Source organism: Cygnus atratus, chromosome 4, assembly GCF_013377495.2.
Source record: "Cygnus atratus isolate AKBS03 ecotype Queensland, Australia chromosome 4, CAtr_DNAZoo_HiC_assembly, whole genome shotgun sequence".
In the NCBI taxonomy this organism is placed as follows: domain Eukaryota; kingdom Metazoa; phylum Chordata; class Aves; order Anseriformes; family Anatidae; genus Cygnus; species Cygnus atratus.
Window position 1 is genome coordinate 68,284,316 of NC_066365.1, and position 21,089 is coordinate 68,305,404.

The 21,089-nt window shown below is 44.8% G+C and overlaps 1 long non-coding RNA gene across 1 annotated transcript; it reads right to left on the reverse strand.

The window, feature by feature from the left end:
* Positions 1 to 7,504: 7,504 nt before the first annotated feature.
* LOC118248355 (uncharacterized) lies at positions 7,505 to 15,465 on the reverse strand. The gene is made up of 3 exons (XR_004778720.2): positions 14,618 to 15,465; positions 11,235 to 11,304; positions 7,505 to 9,494 (listed from the first exon to the last, which is right to left on the reverse strand). It is a non-coding gene; the product is annotated as an uncharacterized LOC118248355 (long non-coding RNA).
* Between the last annotated feature and the right edge of the window lie 5,624 nt (positions 15,466 to 21,089).

Here is a 21,089-nt window from a genome sequence, read left to right on the forward strand (position 1 = left end):
TAAGTCAGAAAAATGGCTCCCTTGGCATGGGTTCCAGGACAAACACTAGAAGTGTTTGTAAGAAACATGACACTGACCACTGCTGGCAGGGAAGGACAGTGAAGAGACAGGAAAGAAATCCTCCAGTTTTTTGTTTTTAGTTTTAACACTAAATTCCTTGATCCAAATGCACAGGCTTGTTTTGAAAACCCAGCTAACAGACTGGTTGGTGAGAGAACCTCGAAAGCCTCGGAGGTCCAAGGCAAGTACCTATTTGATATCTAAGGCCCCCAAATCACAGCAAATTAAAACCCTGACAACACAATTCCACATATTAGGCCTTCTCTCTGTCCTCCCTGCATGTTTATCACTGCTGCCCTGACCTTCCTGACTTCACAGTCCACAGCTTTTGTATTTTTTGCAGCTTGTGAACGCTTTACGGTAAGCCCGGGGTACAGCAACTGTTTCCATTTGTTTGTTATGTCTGATTTCCTCACAGCTCAATTGGATGATATTTCTAAAATCACCCTCTTTGTAGTTGCTCTCCCACTTTGTGAAGACTATGAATCACACCAGGTCATGTGCAAACTAGTAGGCGATAACACAAAAATCCCTTACACTTAATGTCAGCTTTCGTAGTATTCCCTTCACTGTATAAAACACCGACGTTGACTCCCTTGCCCACCAAGGTGAGAAAATGGTGGCATTGACTAAAACCAAGCAGTCAGTTTGGAAACTCATGCAAGTTTGAGAGTGCATCATTAATGTGACCCTCAGCCTCTGTGCTTTCCTAGGCCGCAGAAAGGTAGCCCCGAGATCTTGATCTTTGTCTGCTCAAGAACTACAACACCAAACTCACCTCTGTTGACTTCTAAACCAGGATTTGAAGTGCCAGTGCTTCCAGTGAAGCAACGAAGGGCATTGCTCACCCCCGATGTTACTGAATTGCTCATCTCAGTCTGACAGATGTATGTAATTACACTGACCTTGTGTGTGTTCATTTGAATCTCACTTGGGTGCATACCACGTTTGGGACCCTGATATTAAACTGAAAAAGGAAGACAAAAGAAGGAGTTGAAATCTGCCCAAGAGAAAAGCACTGACATCTGATACAAGAAGGGCACAACCACTCTGCTCCTGCCTCCTTCGCAAGCACCAGCTATACCAGGGCACTTTAACACAAACACCAGTGATAATGAAGGAGGGTGAACTTAAAACTAGGGATTCTTCGGATGAACTGAATTTTTTTTGAAGTGGTTGGGCTGATGCTGTTCATCACCAAGTACATACAGAAAGTTGAATTTTTTGAATTCCCAAACATATATGGACTTGTTTGGGAAGTCGTGGAGGGCAGATGAAACTTCAGAGACTCAGAAAGCACAAACATCTTGAAAACAACAAAAAGAATCTAACTTCAATCCTCCTTACTCCCTAGAAAGGAACAAGCAGATGAATTGCAAATACCTACCTGACAGCAAGAAAGTGATTTATTCCTGACAAATCCACGCTGGCTGCTACTCATGGTCAAACTGATAATTTCCTCCTTTTACAGGATAACAGCTCTTGAGGACAGGAGAAAAAATAGTAGATAGCATGAGATATGTTGAGAGTTTGAATACCATTGTGACATATTTTCCATAAGCCACCTGTAAAAAACATTATCTCAAGGGGTACAAAAATCAGTCCTGAAGAATGTATCAAATTAGGAGACCTGAAGATTGGTCCTGGATTGAATATGCAATTATTTTCATTTCCACTGATGGGGGATGGGACAGATGCATTAATACCACATGCAGATCTCAAGCTAAAAGGAGATGCTAGCACATTGGTGAAAGAAATCAGAACAGCTCTGGCAAGTCGGAGAGCTGGTTTGAAAAACGCAGGCAGCTCAGCAAGGACAACTGCAAAGTGAGGTAAGTTCAGGGCTCGTGAATTGCACAAACCCACGAAGAGGAATCACTAGCAGGGCAATGCCTCAGAGCAGCTCGGAGGCTGGAATGAGTCACAGGCTGCTGCAACTGGAGCCAGGCACCAGAGAGCAAGGAACAAAAGCAGGGGTGCCGGCAGCTGGACACGAAGGAATCCCTCTGCGGTACACAGTGTTTAGAAACTGTTGAGAAAAACACAGCAAAAATGGACAAAAGGCCATGGGAGTTTCTAAGAAAAGATTAGAAACTGTGACAGTAGGTTAGAAGGCTGAGGGGAGTCAGGCTGTATCCTTGCAGAAGGCAAGGAAGCCTCCTTCCAGCCCAAATTCCGTTAGCTACCCCAACTGGAAAGTCCCTTGCAGTCTCCCCAGGAGTAGTTTTCCCTTTTTCTGCCCTGTTGGGGCTTGTGCTGCGGATCTGCGTCCCTCCTCCGTGACAGCACTGCAGCCCCGTGCCAGCTGGCAGCCCTGCTTGGCTCTGAGGGAGCATCCCCAAGCCCTGCGCAGGCACTCCCCGGGATGGAGCAATGCCCTTCCCTGCCTCCCAGCACTTCGCTCGACCCCGCGGGCAGCAGCCAGGATGGCACGAACTGTCAGAGGCTCGCTGCCACCCCAGCCTTTCAGCCACAACACGCGTCACGCAGCGCTTCTGCAACCAGCCGCAGAGAAACCATGCTGTGCACCGCCTCCCAGCCCTGCTCACGGCACGGCTGCAGAGCATCACCCAAATCCATGCACACACGTAAAGGGAACAGCGTGTTGGACTGCAGCACGGACACGTGTGTCTGCAGCTGGGGCACGAACCTCTCCTGCTGTAGGGCAGTGCCGTAGCCAGCAGGATGCTCAGGGATGCCTCTCGTTCAGCCCAGAGGAAGGACGGATTTTCCCCCAGCATGTCAGGGATGATGGGCACAGGAGAGCTGTATGGAAGTGGACCTGAACCCAACTCTCCCAGCCTTCAGACGGGCCCACTCTTCACCCGGCCTTCTGGTTCACAGGGGCTTTCTTCCTGCGTCTCCCCTGCAAGAGCCAGCAGTTTAACAGGTTAAGTTTCAATACCAGTTTTGGTTCTGCTAGGTCAGCTTTCTCCAAGACACAAATAGCTTTCCAAAACCTCACAGGTATCTCCAGTTGGGATATTTTCAATCATTTAACTGTTTCAATTGATTCTTTACATACTGCAATTTGGAAATGACTTGGTTTCACGTTCTGCAAAGCACCTGTCTGGGAGCTGCACTATTTACATGCTTCCTCCAATCTGAGGACACAAAATACAGAGGAAAACTTTGCATCACCATTGCATTAGTCAGGACCTCCAGCAAATTAACTTCGCCATTTGCCTGAAATTAATGTAAGACAGGAGAAGCTGCTCTTCCAGCCTCCCCAAGCCTTCAGTTGTGCAGATCCAAGTCATTTCTACGATGCACAGTTTCAAGAAATCAAATCCCCTTTGCCAGCTCTTCTGTTCCTCCTTGGGCCCACCTCTCCTCCTTCTCCATCCTTCCAGGTTTAGCCTTCTGTTTCTTTTCTCTTGACTCCTGCACAAGCCCCTACCACCTTAGGGTGGATGGGTGCACGGACGGCTATTGTACACACAGGGTGGGATTCAGCCACTGCGCCTTCCTCAGTTTACACCTTCCTTTTCCTTGACACGCTGGTAACGAAGTCACCTTCGTATCTCCAATCTGGGCTGGGCTTTAATCAGCACTGGTGACTAACACAAGACAATAGGATGGGCAAGTACACTCCCTCTGCCGCCTACCCCCAGAATCAGAACAACCCCTGAACCCAGTGAACAACGATCCCGGCTTTGTAATGACTGGATTAATTTCTCAGACTTGTCTTTCTAGATGGTGGCCTTGCAGCAGCAGGGCAGTGCTGCTATTGATAACCTGCAGTGATTAATGTGTCTGTAATTGCACTAAGAGACAGCTGAGGCTGGAGTGACCTAACCCTGAATGCCCCTGAACATTCAGGGGTTGGGGAATCTAAATGTAAGGCAGGGAAACAAAGGGGATGCTGTCTGGTGAGAGCAATGCCAGACAAAATCATCTAGGAAAAGAAGGAATAAAAGTAGGTGAAACAGAAGGAAACAATGTGTATTAGTCTCAGCCCAAACAGGACAACTCCACAGACTGACCAAAGCAGCTGGAAGGTGACAGATGAAGTCCTTCAGAAATCAAAGTCGAATGCTGCAGACAAAGGTCTGATGTCTTCATTTCGCATGTGCTGCTTACTTTGAGACAGGGTTATGTAGAAATACAGTATCAGACCAACCAATGCCTCGAAAAAACAGCTAAGCCTGTTTCAAACTCTTCCACACAACAGAAAGAGCCTGTCCCATCTTCCTGGGACTGTCTGACCCCAGCAGTGTCCTTACCTGTGGTATGGCTGAATTATCCGTTACCTCTTCTCCCCCAATTTTTCCCCAAAAAAAAGATGAATAGTTTCAGAATAAGTTTTTTTTTTTTTTTTTTTTTTTTTTAAGTTATGAACGTTCTTTAAAACCTCATGAAAAGCTTCAATTATAGGTTCTGGGAGCTACTAGCATGAGGGAATTGCTGGTGCTTTCTGAACACCTGCATTTCTTAGCATACGCTTGGACCTTCAAGTAACTCTTGCACATACATAAAAAAGAAAACTCATGCTTCAGGTTTTTGTAGGATTGAGGATATATCAGCATATACAACTGACATGAAGTCACTTAATGCTTCTACTTTTCCTCAAAAATGAGAGCAGTGCAAGCCAGTGACAAAATTCCTCAGCTGCTGCAAAAGCCCAGGTGCTTCGCACCCCTTAAGCTTACATTTGGGAAGGCTTTTGAAATCGAATTCCTCGCATGCAGCACGAATCAGACTGCCAGCATCAGCTTCCTGTTTTCTTCTAAGCTCCCCTTAAAATCAAAACTTTCTTTTTCCTAAAAAAAAGGATGTGATTTTTGTAATCAGTGGAATTATTGGAACTCTGAAGCATGACTCAAGTGTTCTCCTCTGGAATCAGAAGGGGAACCAAAACATTTCTAGGGAACAACTTCCTTTCCATTTCTCAAGAGTCTCATGGTGTGGGAAGGGAGACAGGAAAAGGGGGAAAACAAGGACTGACCTGAGGAGGACCTATACCATAGCTTATAACAACATAAAGCCATTTTTTCCCTCTCTATTAAGTCAGCTTTTGGAAAAAAAAAAGTCCATGTCCTAACTGATACTTATTGGCATTTCCTTCCACTATAAGCCTGAACTGGTACTCACAGAATAGTACCTGTCCTGAGCCATGCAGGAAATGCTACATCCTTCGCCATTTCGAGGTCTCAGTTCCAAGCTCCCCGAGCATATGGAGGCAGGGATTGGGCACCACTAGGAATGCAAAAAGAATTAGGAAAGGGTCAGACTCAGAAACCAAGGGCATTGTGCTAAATTATAAATCCTTTTCTCAGCACTAACTGAACAGCTTGGGTCACCTCCTAATAAATGAGATACAGACAGCACAAAAAACCACAAAGTGAACTAGATTTAAAGAGATGCAGAACAGCTTTCACACAAAGATTAACTAATCTCAACATTTTTAGGTAGGAAGAGAGATGACTGATGTCTGAGGGTTATAAAATCATGAGTGAACAAGAAGATGAACAAGATTAGTTGTCACTGGTTTTCAAAATGCAAAAATTTGACAGCCAGTGAAAAAAAATTACCGCGTGACAAAAGGCATAATCAGATTTGCTAACTTACTGCAGCAGGATGTTTTGGCTGTCACAAGGATAAATGGTTTCAAAAATGATTAGATGAACTGAAGGAAGAAAGGTCTGCTGGCTTCTAAGCAGAAGCCAGGGTGCATCATTTGGTTCACGAGTCCCTCCATCAAGTAGCTGATGACAGCCAGCAGGGAATCCTCAAGAAACAGGGCAGACAGTCCTCACCATGCTGTCCATTGCTGGCCTCTGTCAGAGGCTGAACCCCTTGGCTCTTCATCAAGGACAGTCATTTCCACGTTCATATGTTGGCACAGGAAGGAAGTAATGCTGTGTACATCTCTTTGTTTCTGGGAGATTCCTACAGCATGTTCATCTGGTCTGGGGGGGTTGTGTAATTGATTTTAATCCCACTCATTCTAACAAGACCTGAGTACCTGCGAAACTGACATATCAGAGCAAAAATCAGCAGATTAGTAGTGATGAAATTCATTTGGGTGACTGTACACCTGCAGATAATTTCGCGTGTAACACCTCTGCAGCATCAACTGTCTGAAGTACAAATTGAAATTGCCAAGTGTCTGACATTACAGAATGTTCTTTGCATTCAGGTGCCTTCACTCAAATATTCCTAAAAAAATGCACCAAAAAAGGCCAATCTAGGCAGCAATCCAACTGAGAGGATAGATATTCCTATGGTATAAAGCAAGCAGAAACAACTGGTTTCTGGCATTCATTTACACTGCTTTCTTCCCTTAAAACCCCTCCAAATATTCTATTATTTATAGAAAAAACATAAAACATGACCAGTTACATTTTCTTCATTTGCAGGCCACCTTCAGCTCGTCTGTTCAGGAGAAGAAAGTGTTTCGCTGTGTTTGCCACTCAGTGGAGCAGACCCCTGTATCACCACCACAAAGCTCCTAGTCCAAAACAGTCTTCTATTAATTCTTTTAAAAGGGACCTTCTTGAGGAAGACATTTTACATTTTAATAGCCTTACTACACCTGCACCACTAGGCACAGCATTTGCTGAAGGTGCTTGGAAGAAGTGCCCCCTGTATTCAAGTGTACCCATTATAATCCAACTACACATCTTGATCTGGCTAACAAAAGGAGCTCTAAGACATGTGGTGCCACACATCCTTCTCCACCCACCTGAGAAATCTCTTACAGCTTCTCTGAATGGATCAGAGGAATCTGAAGTTGATTTTTTAGCATCTTCCCCACATCCTCCACCCCCAGGATTTTTTCTGAATGCCCACTGCACAACCTGCAGGAAGATGCACGTACTGTGGTTTCCCATCTCCGCAGCAAAGTGAAATTCCCTTTGGTTAACCACCTGCCAGCACCAGAACATGGCATTTGCTTCACTGCTAACCTTAACCAAAAGCCATGCAGACAGCACAGCTGCCTTAGGACTCAGCTCACAAAACTCCATTGCTGGAGATTTTGCTTTTGAAAATGCAGTGACATCGCAGCTCTTTGCTGGAACAAAAAGTCGCTTTCTGGAGTTATTTCAGCTTGTCCCCCCCTGTTTTACCAGGGTACTTCTGAACACGCTCGTGCAGGAGAACTGAACGTTCACTTCCTTCTCTGACTTGCTGAAATTCCCTGATTTCATCATCCGCAGCCTGCTGCAGGGCTTAAGGGCTCTGCACAGGAAGCTGAGAAGAAAGCTTTTAATGAGCGCCAAAGGATAACAGCTACGTGGGGCAGCACAACATGTTTAACTTATTCAAACGAATTCTGCAAGTAGCCATGACCAGGGACAGGTGCACACACACGAACGCAACAATTTGTCATGAAACCTGGGCTAACAGAAGTATTTACTGCTGCAGCTATGAAATTTTCCCAGAACACCATGTTTTTAAGCTTTTCATGCCACAAAATTTGATGCAATAGAGAAAACTCAGTGTCCAGCTTAGCTTTTATTTGACCAGAGGTTTGCAAACCATTCCAAGAATGAAACAGAAGTGTTAGTCCCATGAGTCACTGCAAAACCATAATGTCTGTCTATTATAGGGGGACATATTTCATGTATGTAATAAATAGCTTAGAAGTCCTCCAAGAAGTTACAATAAGAATGACCTCGGGTGACCCTGTGAAAATACCAACAACATCAGGAACCAAAATCCTGAATTTAAGGCTGGGGCAGCCTACTCCCCCCACTGTCCCCTTTGAACAGCTTTAAACACATTCACCCAGTGCTTCAGAAGAGCAGGTGAGACTTGAAATGCCCACCTTTAAAGCAGACACCCAGACACATTAACCTCTTGCAGAAGCGTTAACTGCTTGTGTTACTGCAACGCTACCTACCAGCACACTTCTGCTTGTCTCTGCTCAGAGAGCAACCAGAATCAACATCAGAGCAACACAACTGGGCACCGCAAACATCTGAGTTATTTACAGCTCCTCATTCCTGTAAGATTAAATCCATCTCTGGATGTGCTCCAAAGAGCACCCAGAAACAGACAACGTAACATCTCTGGGCAGATTCATTCATTCATTCTGAGAACTATCCAAGCCCTCCTCTCTCCTCAGCCTCCTCTGACCGTACAGGAACAGGCGAGGATTTCTCACATTTCCTGGACAGGAACATGGATACGTCACAAATTCACTCCCGAGATAGGAGCGCTGAGCTCCAAAACAAAATGCAGTGGCTGCATGTTAAAGGCTGTTACAAAACCATCAGTGTTCAAGTAACCCTGAAGGGCTGGCGTCACCCTGCATAACCAAGAGGGCTCACAAGCAGTGTGGAAATTCCATCCTTAAGTCATCGACTGCGACATCCTCCGGCAGTTTTCATCACTGGTACATCACGCCAAAAAAATCTTTGATCTCGCGGTGTGGCCTCTTAGGGCTTGTTACTCGAACTGTTACGTGTGCAGTTTCTTCTAGTGCAACGTGCAGAGAGCCAACAGTTTTTTTTGAGCAGATTTTCAAATTCTTCTGGGTTTTTCCCCCGTCTGCCCATCCAGCTACCGCGGTCTGTACCTGCAGTCAGAGCTGCTGCATGCCAGACGTTATTTCACAGTCATGCGGCCAGGGCTCTGCCTTATCTCCCAGCCACGTGGGGAACACCACCCATCCTGAACAGGTCCCTCGTGCTCCTCACCTCCCTGTCATCAAGCTGTGCCATGACAGAGGCTTACGAACAACGATAGTTGCTCTTTGGTTATTTTTTTTTTTGTAGGTAAGCCATGAACCACAGCGAGGCTCCAGTTCATATTTCTGAGCCCTGGAGACAGATGAGGTGTAAAGGCTTCGGGGATGTAGGGCAGGGTCAAAGCAGTGCATGGACAAGAGAGAAATGACCACAGCTGCCACGCTCACTACATCAAATCACCCCTCTGCCATACAAATCTCACCTTTCTCCTGCTCCAGTCTGCTCCTAATACTTTAAAAAGTTTTCCCTTTTTACTCTGGCACAAGCCATCTGCCCAAGACAGAGATGTACAAGGCAACAACCCTGCAAAAACTTGAGAGAAGGATGAGGAACAGAACAGGAATGACAGCATTATCTCCTTACACATGTAATACCTCACAGGCTTCTTTACCCTGTCATGAAAGCTGCAAAGTGTTAAATCAAGCGGTTCTGGTCCTTTTCCTTGCCTCCAGGAAAGGGGTTGAGATTTTGGAGCCTATGGAAGATGCAGAATAACACCTGTGGAGACCACAGTATGGGCATCACGCGCAGGTGAGTTTCCACCTGCAGACGCGGAGACACACTGGAGAACAGGTGGGGTGGCTGCAGGTGCTTTGTGTTGAGAACAGCCATCTTCAGACCTGCCCCATGCCCCCAGCTTCTGGCAGATAACAGCAGCTAAGGCCTCCTAGAGCAGTGGGAACAGGGCTTCCCTGGCCTTCAACTCTTGGCCTTCCCCCATGTCTTTCCAATCTCCTGTAACAAGAGAAATAAAGTTGTGTTTTAAGGAATGTACGAACAAACACCAGAAAGACATGGAAAGAGAGGAAAACACCTTAACAGATATAATTTATTCAGCATGCTACAAAAAAAAAGTTGCATAGTGGTCAGGCCTAAAGAGATATGAAAGGTATTGCTTATTATAGGAAATAAACACTAAATTAAAAGAGGTAAAGTAATTTATTTTGTCAACCAACACCAGAAACAGAATTTGGCCTTCCACCAACTTATTACAAATCTTGAGAAAAAGCAGAAAGATGGAATTAATCCAGGGTTGGGAAAACTCAGATAAACCCGAGGAGTTTGAGCAGTCCAAAAGGAATTATACAGGAAGAGATTCTTCTAACAACAAGCTACAGTGTCACGCAAACCCATGGCTTCTTATTTTAATCCACGAGGCTTTGTTGTTTTAAAATCAGAATAAGACTTACGTCCTATGAAAATGTTGTAAATTCTGTGCAGATAAACCTGAATATGAGAGAGAAAACTTCAACAGCTTCAGATGCTCATTAACTTCTGGACGAGGCAGGATCTAGACTTTTCAACAAAAATTCCAAACTCCAATTCTGACTTCATCCTGACTTGTCTTATTACCTCTATTAGCTTTCCTTTAAATGATTCCTTGTACCACTTAGCAGAGCTAGCAAATGATTACCACCCTTGAATAGTGAATACAACACAGCTGGTATATTTTTCATGCTCATAGTAGCTGACTGCCTAGTTAAAATGTTGAATTTTGTTCCTCCTGATCCCAGACAGTGACCAATTACATGACAACTCATGTCTTCTTGTTAAGAAGCGCTACTTAAAATTACCAAGTTCAATCAAATATGAAACTCCCTGACCACTACTGACACAGACATTTTCAGTGATATTTGGTTGTGCTCAGTATATTGGTAGCCAATATAACGGCATTATCTAAAATCAGAGATAACACATTAAAAGAATGACTAACAGGTAGCATTAACTTTTAGCAGAAAAAAATAAACCCAAGGCTTGCAGAGGTCAATGACGAACAGAAAAAAAGGATCACGACAGGTAGGCAACAAGTGGCAACTTCACAAAGGTTCCGACTCGCTCTGAAGTTTAGTCCCAGCTAGTCAAAACCCACCGTGACCTTAACGTGCAACCTCTCGAGCACTTGCACAACCTGGAGAAGACCTCCTGCTAATTGAAGTTAACTGTGATGGAGGCAGAAGTAATGCCCCACACCCCCAGCAGGAGAAAAACCCTAAGAGGAATTGGTATGAGACTGAGCTGAGGCTGGTCCTTTGAGGCAGAGGCAGTGGAACGTCTTGGGATTTCCTGCTCAGCGTGTGCATTCCCACTGCAAAGCAGTGAAATTCTTAGGGCTGTGAAACTGTGCCACCTATGTGATCTTTCAGAGTGTTGTGGGGAGGGGGATATGTGTGATACGTCTGTTGCTGTGGTTTGGTTTAAGATGGTTTCCTGTGAGACTAGGCCTTCAGCATATAAGTTTCACAAGAGAAAGAAAAAAAAAGTACTGACAAGCAAGCTAGACGCAAGCTTAGACTCTCCAGGAAACCACAAAATAACCTTTCTGAAGACTGCAAAATATGCTATTTCTACACCTCTATCATCTTTTAAGGAGACAACAGCGGCAGGGGAAGGGCTAGAAGAGAGAGCTGACCCCAAAGCGGAGCTGAATGAACGCGGGCAGGAAGGAGCCAACAGCTGGGGAATGCCAAACCCTACCGGAGTCAGCAGGAATTTCACCACCAGCAGCTTCACGGAGCCGGGGCTGCACCCAGAGCCAAAAGTCCTCCTAGACAGGAACAAAGACAGACGCCCACTGTCAGCATGGGATCATGGCACAGGAATGCCCCCATCTCGCTGAGCAACCTACACATGAGCAGTGGGCTGGAATTACCAAGCTGGCCAGACCTACTGCAAGATTAAGCCACCACAACCAGACTGTGGTTGAGGTATGCTGATATTTTAAACAGGTCCTCTGCATAGCAGGGAAGACAAATGAGGTATGGAAATCAGTAGAATACCGTTTGAGCATCGCTAGCCTTCACCACAAGGATTTGAAAACCTCATGGTCAAGAGCAGAGGTTAGCCTCAACGCTGCCTGTGTTGACGGGCTCTATGCTCGCTCCAGCTCCAGAGCTGTCATTGAGAAACGCAGCTTGTGGAAATACTGTGGCTGTATGCTCCGTCTGCCTCTTTTGGTTCCGACACTTAAAACTGGGCAGCATTTCAAAAAAGGAGATCAGCTAGGAGAGGGAAAGCGTTTGTATCAGATTAATGGCTCTCAAATGACTGTGAACTGATCTTACCCTCTGCCTTGCCTCACAGCATAAATTGATCTCATTGCAGTGAGAAATCACAGAAAGCTGCAATTCATTAGGCTGAACTCCAGCTTTATATTACACACTTGCATTGCTGGAAACCACAGGCACCAAACAAGCTTCAAATTATGATTGCTCTGCTAAGAACTAGAGCAGAATCAAATGCTAAAAAAGATGAAATATCAGCTGGTTGAAAGACCTTCATCTGACAAAGGCAAAACACCACTTTGCAGTAATTACGAGAGAAGGCTCTTCCCTTTACTGTCATTTTTCAAGATTAGGTGAAAAAAGCTCTGCAGTTTTCTGTAGCAGGTGACAATTTATCTTGTAGGAAATGAAGTACAGCGCATTTTATATCAAAATAAACACGTTTCTTAGACATATTTTGAACCTTATGGTCTTTTAATCAAGTGACAGATCCTATGTGACTGTTGTTCCAAATATACTCACATTTCGCACTCAAATCACATGAATTTTTTATAGACTTTTTTCCCCAACTATGAAAATAGCAAGGAAAATTTGCTTTTTAAAAAAATCTCTTGCTCCAAGTGGAACAAGCTATGGATGGGCAAGGAGGAAGAAGGAAAAGTCCCTTTTCTTCTCAAAACAGGAAAGCTCTTCTTAGGAATAGCAATTACTCCATACGCCCACAGAAGCTGCTAGCTTGATGCATTAGTGGCTTCACTTGCTACAATTTTTTTTTTTTTTTTAGTCCAAATTGAAATGGGTCTTGGGCTTAAACATGAAGAGGAGCCAGCGGACAAGGTAGGGATGTGCCATGCTCTGACAGTGACTTAGGGTATCGCTTTCAGCGAGTCATTTAACTTTGCAGTTTGCCTCCTGTTGATCTTACGAACATCAGGCATGCCCTCAGCATGAACGTGTGCATGAGAATCACAGAATCATGATAAGTGCAATATAAGTGTAAAATAATGTTATTAGAGCACTTTTTTAAAATACTTGTTCACTAGCATAAACACCAATGGAAAGGTTATTAGGGTTGCAGGTACAAGTACACTCAGAATTAAGAAACTCCTCTCTCCAGCAAAGCATCAGTTCAGCTATTTCATGTACAAGCTATGGCTGCGTATTTATGCCATCGCCAGGACACTTTTGCTTCACTCAGAGCATAGCATGGACTTAGCTGGGAGCAAAATTAGCGTGGGAAAAGACATCGCTACACCAAGCATTCTCTACCTGGAGCTGTGAGGTATGCTCCAGAGAAATAAGAAATCACAAGAAAAATTCCTCATCCTTCACTGGTACTCCCTACCTCCCCTCCTGCTGCCACTGGTAGAGCACAGCACTGGCTTCTGAGGACAAGATGAACCAAGGCTGAAGCTCAGGTATATTGCACCTGCAGCAGAGGGGCTGTCTGGCTGCAGGCTGCTGCTTTATTCCTCCAGCCTCCCCCTCTGGCTCCGTCCCACTTTCCACTGCACAGAAATGCTCTCCAGCAGCTGTTTTTTCCACTCTGCTCCCCACAGGTGAACCTGCGGTGAGGCCACAAGTCAGGAAGTAGCAGCAAGGTGCTGGGATGCAAGGCCATCCCTCCCTGCTTCTCTGCACAGACAGAATACCAGGAACAGAGGTAAGCATGTGGTGAGGTGGCCCAAGAGCTCAGTGAGTACATGCTAGCTCAGGGTAAAGCTAGCTTGGCAGTGGAGGGAGTGAAAGCTCATCCCTGCAGTGCATGTGGAAGGGTAAACATGCATGTGAGAGAATGAATGCAACCAGAGGCTGCTTTGGCAGAGCTTGATATTTGAAGTTACTTTGAACCAAATACCTTGTTATCGCAATACAGTCAACATTAACATACACTGTGACTCGTTTGATTATGTTTTAAGGAGCCTACAGGCAGGAAGAAGCCAGAGGATTGATAAAGCAGATGAAAAAGGATGAATCAAAGGAGGAAAGGATATTACAATCCTTTGCATATAAAGTCTCACTGCCCATATTGAACATGAGACAAGCAGACAAGGACAGGGTGGTCACCACAGATCAGAAAGTGAAGATTACTCTGGTAATCTTTTGGGTAACTTCAACAGCAGAAACAAGAAAAAACACATTATGGTGATTTCGTCGAGACACACCTTCAGATAAGTGGTAAGAAGTGGTAAGCTGAGAAAGCTACATTAACCTATTTCTGTACTGCCGAAGCATGTGAAGATGTGTACCCTTCATGAAGGTAATTCCACTATTAATAAGCTGTTTCCATCTTCACACCTGTCTAGTGATAAAGCTGCGTGCAGTAATATGACCCAGCAAAGCACTCCGTCCCAAGGGTTTACAGCTGCCATCACTCTCAGGTCTACTTTACTGTATTTTTTTTTGCCACAACCAAGCAGTACTAGACACGTTCTCCTGGCTATAGGCAGGTATAGTAGAGAAGGTAAAACCGAGCCATTCGATCCCAGCAGCTCACTGACTGCAGCCGCTGTGGAGCACAGGGAACACAGCACAGGTGTGACACAGACAAGCATTGGGCTACAGAAGCACAGAAATCACAATACACTACCAAACATGGAGCCACCTCCGGAGCTTTAAAGAGCACGTGTAAGAGAAATCCCACCTGCCAGTGGGAAGAAATTTTTTTTTTTGAGGGGGGTGGCCCACAAACCACTATGACTAGCTCGTTTCTCTTTTGAAAGATTCTCTCAGACTGTGCACAGCAGACCCCCTCAAAAAGAAAGGACAAAGAGAAGTTACTGAGATACTACAGCAGGCGAGTACACATGAACTTCCACAGCTATGGAGAAGTGCTCGGGGGAAGTGCATACTGACCTCCTAAGAATTGTTCTAGGATGGTTCCTCTTCAGACAGTTAGGGCACAACTTAGGAGCTATCACAGCCTTGGTGGAATTCACCTGAAGAACCCTGGACTTGAAAAAAATGACTTGTTATAATCATCAATAGTTGCACACATCTGAGTAGAGATGAGGATGTGGGAGCAGGGAACTGCAGTCTTCCAGCTTCTGAGAAGAGGAGGAGGAAGTGACAGGACAGACGCCCGCTGATTCTGCTCCTTTACAATGGAGAGAGGAAGAAAAAATTTTCTTCTGCTCTTCCTCATTGGGGACTAATTCTCAAGTCCACTGCATGACAGTCAGAATCCAACACATCACACAGAAAGACACTGAAGATGAGCAAAATCTGCTGGAAGGTGTCTGAACAGAAGTTATCACAGAACACATGCATACATTTGTGCAAGTATGTTAAGTAGGTGGAAGTGTGTCACCAGCAGATCTGCAGACTGTCTTAAACAGTGGCCAAATCGTCAGAAGTAGACCAGCATCATTCTAGAGATGCACAAACCCAACCTAGACCATAAAAGCTGCATATGGAAGAGCCAGTTAGAAGTAATTCCAAGCGCCTACATACCCGCGTGTGCTCGCTCACTCGGTACTCACAAGGGGTTGCAAGGGTTCTTTTCCCTGGATATAGCAGCACCTGGGAACAAACGCAATCTGAAATTTGCTAAACCCATCAAATAGCTCAGTTCCTTCATCACACCAGAACCAGTTTTACAGAAGATGAAAGTTAAGGAGCAAAGAGCAGGCAGTGTTCCTAATCCTTTCCCAAGACTCTCACCTTCTCGCTCTCAAGATGCATGACAGGGCCTCTCTGAAGGCTCCGTCTGTACACAAGTGCTGCAAAACAGAAGAAATCAGAAGTCCAGTTGCAGACGCAAAGCACCACACAGAGCTAGGATCTCTAGGATTAGAGATGCAGTGGGACAGTTTACATTCCTGCAGTGCTATTACAGATGGATGTCTCTTCAGGAATGAAGAAAGGAAAAATATAAAGAGCACAGGGCTGTGCTCTAAGCAAAGGAGTGACTTGAACACGCAGAGCTCTGCAAAGTAATAGGTAACAGACTGGTCAAGAGCTTAGGGGTCAGAATGAGATGGGAGGCCAACAAGCAGAGGAGCGTCATGGGTGTCTGCTACAAACCACCAAAATGGAGAGAAAATGCATGAGATCAGACAGCTGATAAAACCTTTTGGCTGCCAGACCTGTTTTCTCCCTGGGGATTTTCACAACCCCAGTATCTGTTGGAAGGGTAACAAGGAAGGGTTGAAAGCAACAAACCAAGAGGGCATTAAGGACAACTTTTTGAGAAGTGTGATAGGTCAGGAGGGGTACTCCGCTCATTCTGCTACTCATGGACCAAAGTGAACTAAACATGTGAAGGTTGATCACAGTGTCGGCTGCAATCATAAGATGGTGATAAAGATCTGAAAGAAGTAGGCAGGTAGAGATCTTGACCTTCCAACGAGCAAATCTGGGCTTGGTCAGGTAGGCAGGATCCCATCAGAGGCTGAGGCAAAAAGGGCCCAGGAGAGCTGGTTGATCTAGAACAACCACTGAGAGAAGAAAGGTCCATTCTGAAGGGCAGGAAGTCAAGCAAACGTGACAAGGGGCCAGCTCTGCCAGAGGGGGGAATCTCCTGACTGAGCTCACAAACTAAAAGGAAGTATACAGAAGGTGAAAGTGGGGAGAGACTGTTTGGGAGGAATATGGACAGAGCCTGAGCACACAGGGGAACAGGAAAGCATAAAGTATGTTTGGATTTGAAATATGGAAGGGATACAGAAGGCATCACATATCTCATCAGCAAAGAAAATGTTGGTCCAATCACAAGAGCACAAAGAAGGCCAAGGTATAAAGATATCTACTTCACTGTAAAGGTCTGCTCTCAGACGTAGTCAAATGTAGTGGCAGAGCCTGCGCAAATAAAGCATAACTCAGAGTTGAAAAAAGTGGATTAGGGACTACTTTGGCAAACTAGACATCGTAAAAGACAGCAGAAGGCTAAACTAGATGACCTGTAATGGTCCCTTCCAACCTGAATTGTTCTGGTTATAAATTCCCCAGGGATCGCCATAAAATCTTTGGCTATGCAAAGGAAAGTCAAGATAGAAATGTCATTTCAGTCTATCATCTTAGCCACAGCTCTGACAAAACTGAAATATGTAAGGACAGAAGACCTAGTACAGCAATGCATACAAGAAATGGTCATTTTAGGTTCACTAATAGTTCTTATCCATATACATTACGTTGCCAGATGCTAGAATTACTAGAATTACATTTTTCTACACCAGCATCTCAGGTGAGAAAACGATGGGCCAAGAATTGTGCTGCCCTCTAAAATGTATCAGAAAAGCTGTTAACTTCATTGCTTCACCCCATCACCAAGGGACTGACAGATTTGGTGGCTGACTTGTAATTCCATAATACTCATACTGAAAAGCCCTCAAGCCTATAGAGCAAGCAAGTCTGGTACTTCAACAACACAGGTAGGAAGTTAATTCATTTAGGACTGAAAAGGGAGTAACAGCTTCCATGTGGAAGACACCTTACCCTGCTGTTTGTGTTTGCTAGTTTTTCCAATAATATCTGAGCTCCCTTTAAGTCTAGGATGGAATTGCTGATCTAAGAAAACCTGTCCATAATTCATCAGTATCCCGCTGCTGCATCATAGAGCAGCAATATTTTGATGTAATGCCAAAGCAACTATCAGAGCAAATGGGAAAAAAAAAACACAAGACCACCTTCCAGAACTACTTACATCACAGTAATAACCAGTTTGAAGGAGACAGCCTACAAATACAGACAGGAAAATCAGCTCTGTGAAGAGAACAAACCAGTCAAAAATTAGGAAGATGAACACAAATATAATGAGAATATTATGAGTTCTCAGGCCCCTTCAACTGAACCACCAGCCAGATAACTCTTTATACATTCCAAATTCATCGTACTATAGCAAGCACAGGAAGCAAGTTTTTTTTTCATATTTCAAATAAAACAATGTCAAGCAATAAATCAAGGGTGCTGCAACAACCAAAGAGCAACTACACACTTAGTCCCAGTGCTACAACAGCAGGAAGGAGCTGAGCCGGAACAGTGTGTGCCTTTAGACAATGGAAGCTCTTAAAGCTCAATTCTTTTTCAGACCCTTCTTACACATTGAAATATTCTCAGCTGAGTACATACACACAGATGCTTGCTTTAATGAACTGAAAGCATCGACTTCCCATTGGTGCGTCAGATGGACTTTTTCCTTAAGCAGTGGAAACAATCGTCTAGGCAGCGCTTGCGTGGGGCAGCAGACACCGCTGAGCTGTTCAAGTACCTTTTATAATAAAAATGAAACTATGAGGAGAGACCATTCATTCTTTACCTCTGAATCAGGAAGTCCACTCATTCAAGCAACCATCAGCCCGCGTAGAAAGCACAACATTCACACCATCCCTTCCACTCCTCCTCCAAGCATGAACTCACAAAAAGCTGCTCAGAGGCTTCCTCAAGCCCACCAGGAAAATCAGCGGGGGCTTTCTGTAAATGCTGCTTATGGCAGTCTAAGGTCAACAACTAATTTCAGCCAGGGAAAACCCAATGCCATTTATTTAGTATTTCCTTAGTGTAACACACAGATTGTGTAGGTTCAAAAAGGGAAAGGCCTGAGAGAACCATGATGTAGCCAACGTGGAACACTGCTCCGTGTCAACAAGAACAGCCCACAACAATATTAACAAGCAGATCACGCTGCATGCCAGTTGCTAGACCATTCTGGCATGAATTAACGCTATCACTGCAATGCTTACAACACTGTATTGTCATAGTGGAACAACCACCTTCCACAAGAACCATCTCTACCTCAAGGTAGAGATAAACCAGGCATGTAACCATCTGATGTTCACGATTAGAATTGAATTACTTGAATGCAAGGTGTTGTGAGGTTGCTGATTTAGAAACAGGAGATCTAGATGCTGTTCTCATCTTATTGTCCCATCCTTCAGTTGCTCAGGAATTGAGGTAATACCAAGCTCACAAAAAGGAGCATCAAATGGTTTGAGGTACTTAAAGGAAAGGTGCTAAAACAGTCCCAGAAGCAGCCCAGGACATATTGAAAGCAGAGTCCTTCCTCTATCACTACCATAGGGGTGGATGGCGTACTGTGGAAGAAGAAATAAGCAACAAAAGACTGGAGGTTTTAAACAGAGGGAGACAAAATAAGGTGAAGAATTGGGAATGTTGCTTCACTTGCAAATCCTTGAAATGCATGGGTTAATCCCCACTCTTTCCCTAGAACTTGCTTAGAATCCATGACATGGATTTTTTTTTTTTAAACACAGAGAAAGCTTACAGACATGAAAAAGTGAGCTAAAAGCTATAAAATGAACAATAACGAAGTGTCAATTTATTACAACTAACAAATCCACAAACAGACTGCCCAAAGGTTGCAGTCTCCATCCTTGAAGGCTTTTACCATCAAACTGACTCAAGACCTAGGTAACCTGATCTGATCTCAAAGCTAACCCCTGCCCTGAGCAGGAGGCTGCACTAGAGACTTCCACAAATCCCTCCTGAGCTGGATTACCCTAACCTGTGTTCCTCCTCTGAGGTTCTTTGGCAGCTTCTTCTGGTTTCAGGCTCTGACTGAAGAGACCAAGTTTTTCAAGCCTTGCAATACAGACATGAACACGTGCAGCCTTAAAAACTAAAACCCCCCTTGCAGTATATACCAATAACATGGAAACAGCTATGTGATCATCTGTTGCCAGGTAATGCAGCAGCTTTGAGAGTGCACCAGAATGGCCCAGTCTGCATGGGGAGGGTGCCAGAGATCACTTATAAGGAGCAGCCAGGCTGTAACGTGCTTCACTTCACTGCCCTGCCATGTTTCAGGGCTCACTAGAAACTACCTTTGCTGTGAATATGGCAGCCCACGCCTCACGTCGGTGACCAGGCTGCGTACAAGCACGGCAGGCAGGGCTCCGGGTCCTTGGCATCCTGCAGTGGGCATGGCCTGAGCCCGTCTCCTGAAAGCGTCAAACTAGACTGAGTCATACGGAATTGAGTCAAGTTCAAAATTTGAAAGGGAAGCCAAAACCTCTGTAAAATGCCCACTTCCTGATTAGCAGTAGCCAGCCCTCTGCTGGATGCAGACTTGCCCCGACCGCCACCTCGTGTCGCCAGCAGTGGTGGGTGCCCAGCACAGCCTCTCCTCCCCACCCCGAGCCCTTCTGGCTAACGCTCCCTAGGGCACGCTGCTACCAGTCTCCACTGATCTGTGCTAAACATTCATTTTCTTAATTAGCACGGGGAGAAATGCAGTCGGAACTCCAGCCAAACCCATAAAACCACTCTGTGTTGCTGTCAGCTGTTCTTTCATCTCCTCCTGGCTGGCAGCACTGCTGACTAAGGGCCTGGGGGAGCCAGGTACAATTGATAGAGCTGCTTTCCAAGCCCAGTTGGTTGTCCCATATACTTTCACTGAAATAGCATCAAACTGCACTGGCAGTTTTATTGTTGCCTGAAAATTTAGGTTTTTTTCCCCCTCCCAGGACACAGCTGCTAAGTGCTGCTCAGGGAGCTCATCTGCTGTCCCATCTGTCCTTCGAGACACGTTCAAGGAAACACCACACATGGGATAACAGGGAGGAAGAACTCCAACTTATTTAATATTTGGATAAAGGGAAAAGCATTCCTGATGCTGATCCTTAAACATGAAAAGGAATCGACTGCTGGTAATAGAAAACAGCAGGGGAAGATGAGTGGACATAAAAAGGAAGCTCACTTGGCCACGGAGCACATCAACTTCTACCCTGGCCACACCACTCTCACTACGGGTAGAGAGAGCATTTCCTCTCCGGGGCAGCTTTTACAACTAGGGATTGCCAGAATGCCACTAAAAAGGGAGCAGAAGCATTTCAGCAACACATCCTAGGGGGAAGAACAGCACATAACCTCCAGACTGCAAAAGGTTAGGATCCACAGAAATTATTTTGGTGTTTCCAACAGCCGATATTCAGACCTACTGTGTTTTGAAGCCTGGGCTTCCAAAGTAACCAAACTTCCTTAGTTACATAGACAAAAGGCAAACCAAAGAGTACCCAAGTGATCACCACTTCACAAAGGCACTTGAATATTTCAGGTTACCCCTTGGGTCGCATCACCACTGAAAAAGTTGCAGCTTTTGCAACCCTAGTAACTCCACTTAGGTTGAAGCACGACAACTGACACGTTTTCATCTTCTGCACAGATTATGGCAACTCTCATATTACCTAAAAGCATCACACATGCCTTACAGAAATCTGGCATCCACTGTTTTGTAATGCTAGATAAAAGGAAGGTTATTTTCTCAGCTAAAGACCCTAAAACCCTAAAACAAATTTTTTTTTTGCTAGATTTTTTTTGGTTTGTTTTTCATTTTAAATAGTGTCGATTTCCACACTGAATTCTCGATAAA